The sequence below is a fragment of the Mustela putorius genome, unplaced genomic scaffold (genome assembly GCF_011764305.1).
Source record: "Mustela putorius furo isolate JIRA1106 unplaced genomic scaffold, ASM1176430v1.1 tig00000174_pilon_pilon_pilon, whole genome shotgun sequence".
Taxonomy (NCBI): Eukaryota; Metazoa; Chordata; class Mammalia; order Carnivora; family Mustelidae; genus Mustela; species Mustela putorius.
The window spans coordinates 528,415-531,970 of NW_025421304.1; positions in this window are offsets into that span (position 1 = coordinate 528,415).

Below are 3,556 nucleotides of genomic sequence, written 5' to 3' on the forward strand. Positions count from 1 at the left end.
ATTGAGAACTGTTTGTTTGTTTGTTTGAAAGAGAGAGCACAAGCAGGAGTAGGGACTGAGGGAGAGGGAGAAGGAGTCTCCCTGCTGAGCAAGGACCCCCTTCCCTCAATGTGGGACTCAATCCCAGAATCCCAGGATTGTGACCTGAGCCAAAGGCAGAGACTTAACCGACTGAGCCACCCAGGCACACCAGGATATTGAGAACTGTTAAGTGATGGGAGCAATTAGTGGTTCATCATGAAATATTTTTATTAGATAATACAAAGTTAGAAAACATATAAATCTATATTATCAAAACTACAGCAAAATATGTAAAAACATGAGTTCATCCATATAACCACATATTAAACTAGACAAGAGCTATTTCAGAATTTATGTTTAACAAAGAATTGTTTAACAAAGAATTTGCTTTATTAAGGTATTTTGTTACTAAATATGCACCATTTTTTGTCATGTAGTAAGATTCCTTTATAAGGAATTAGTAACATTGATAAATGTTTCTGAGAAGAAAAAGAAACTTGGAAAATTATATGAGTTAACTTATTTTCCAGCAAATTGAAAAAGTGTCATATACTAATCATTTCCCTGTCATCATTTCAGCTTCAAACGTGCCCTTCTCTATTCTGTGACATTGGAGGTGGACCTCTGACAAAGCCATTTCCCAGTCTCCCTTGCTTACTGCTATAGTTTGCCAATGGAGAAATTAAAAGGAGACTGAAAAGCGGAAAGAGAGAAGGAACTCACTTCTTATTTTCCGGTTCTTTCAGTATCTCTAGCAGCAGAAGAGGGCTGTAGCTTGCCTGCAAATTCTTTTTTGCAGTTAAGAGCCAGGCTGAATCTCCTCTTCAGAGCTCTTAGGATCTGGTAAATCCATCCCTTCCCCTCATTCCTCAAGCTCTATGGTGTTAGTGGTTTCTTGATGTTACAAATCTATCCCCTTTTTGGTCTTTCAGTCATTCAACATTGTATAATAAATTTCCTGCAATTAAATATTCTGTTTGAAACTGTCAGTGTAGTTCTGCTTTTTTTTTTTATACTATCTTGATGGACATCGTCCTGCCACAATTTGTTTTAGCAATGCAACCACTAACTTCGTTGCCATACTTTGAGTACTACTGTCCTGCTCTACTGGAGATGACTAGAGTCAAACCAGTGTTGGACTTGGTGGTATGAGATAGGAAAAATAAATAAAAGACAAAAAAATCTTCCTATCATCAATTACGACATGTGAAGAGGTAGTTATACACATTCCAAGTTTCTCTGAAGGTATACTGTGCCAGTCAAGAAAGGAGTGTCTTGGGGGCGCCTGGGTGGCTCAGTGGGTTAAAGCCTCTGCCTTTGGCTCAGGTCATGATCCCAGGGTCCTGGGATTGAGCCCTACATCCGGCTCTCTGCTCTATGGGGATCCTGCTTCCTCCTCTCTGTCTGCCTCTCTCTGCCTACTTTTCATCTCTGTCTGTCAAATAAATGAATAAATAATCTTAAAAAAAAAGAAAGGAATGTCTTACATTTCTGGCACATTAGTATGAAATATCCAAGATGATCTCTAGTACTAGCTTCAGCAGCACATATACAAGATGATCTGTAACCTGCACTTATAATCAAATCCAGGAAAGAGCTGTTCCATGTACTGGTCAAGTAGCAAACCAGAATTATCATCCGAAGAACACTTACCTAGTACATTTCCCCATTAAAGTGACCCAAATATTAAATGTCTTTATAGAGTCTTAAAAAAAAAAAAGTGCTTGCCTCATTTTGTAAGTAACAATGACCATTTTCACAGAATAAATAGCAAATCACTCCAACCCTATTAGCCAGACTCCTTTTGTTCAAAACTCTCTAGCTTTAGCTATTAGAGGTGTGTGTGTGCGTGTGTTTAGAGGGAGATTGGAGGGATTATTCTCCAAAGATTGGTTGTCATTCAAGAACTTCCTCCTTGTTTCCACATACCCCTACTTACCAAGATCTTGACTTCAGTACACCTTCCAGTTCTTCCAGGGTCTGGGGATTGGGATGAATATTGCTTTGTTCAGAATTTTAACCACCAAATACTTTCTCCTTGATCAAATTTTAGTTAGGCTCCTCTAGACCCTCTTCTCAATTGTGAGGCTTCAACCTTTGGGTTTCAATGTTTGTCTTTCCATTACCCAGTTTTAGCAAGAATTCTGTCAACTTAGTTTAGCCAGAGCCCTTAATACCTGACTACTTTTAATATCTAATTAAATTCCTCATCCACCCAGGCAATATCTGATCACCCTGGACTGCCCTCAGCAAGAATTCTGTTTGTCAGTCTAGCAAGAATTTTCCCCTACCCTTGATGTCTCCTCTTAATTTTCCATCCAGACTGCCCCAACCCCCATAAACTTGTTCCTTGCACATTTTAAACCCTACTTGTTCTCGCTGCATTGGAATTGAGCCCAGTTCTATGCTGAAGTTTCTTCTCCCCTATTACGATTGTTCTTGAATAAAAGTTTTTTAAAAACCTCTTTTACTACCATTCAGCTGTAGCTTTCTTTAACTTCACTCAGGGGCTCACATTCTTGTCGTGACTGACAAGGCTTTCTTGAAGTTGGGCCCTGAATGAAGCTGTCAAGTGAAAATGTGGAAGGAGTACCAAGAGAACCCCTAGAGATCCGGCGATCACATCATAAAGGGCTCTGGGGCAAATGGGTGTCTCCTAACGAAATCTAATTACCCTTCTGTGGTACTACATTAGGTCCAAGTAGAGAAAGGGTATAAAAAGGAAGGTAACATGGGACGCCTGGGTGGCTCAGTTGGTTGGACGACTGCCTTCGGCTCAGGTCATGATCCTGGAGTCCCGGGATCGAGTCCCGCATCGGGCTCCCAGCTCCATGGGGAGTCTGCTTCTCTCTCTGACCTTCTCCTCGTTCATGCTCTCTCTCACTGTCTCTCTCTCAAGTAAATAAATAAAATCTTTAAAAAAAAAAAAAAAAGGAAGGTAACAGTGAGCCGGCCCATGGCCGGAGTTGAGGGATGGCATAGGAGCGGGCGAACAGTTAGATCTGGAGACAGTCATACACAAAGGCACACAAAGAAACCTCTCCCACCGGCTCGACACTAAAGGCAAGCCCAGAAACAAATAAAGCCCCAACGCGTGTCACAAGTAAACTCCTTGGATTTCCAGGGTAAGAACAGAAAGAAATGGTCGCCCAAAGTCAGCCACAGTCCCTCTCTCAAATCCACAAACACTCACATTCTCGGCATCACACAACGACCCACGATCACGGGACGTGATTTTAAATGCAGAAGCTCACTGCACGGACAGAAAACTTTGCCCCGCGGTGCGCAGGCACAAAAGTGTGCAACGAACGACGGTCACACACAGATCGCCACACCTGAGCATTCAGTAACGCTGAAGTCACGCACGCGCGGAGCTTCACGGTTTCCTCACACTCCGGTACCCAGGGACCCCTGAGTGCCCGAACTCGACTCCGATGGCACACACCTCTCTACTTACACACCCTCCTGCGCAGGCGCGGAGTAGAGGAGAGCCTTGGGTTCCTCTGGGAAATGTAGTTCAGCAAAGAAGGCCGCG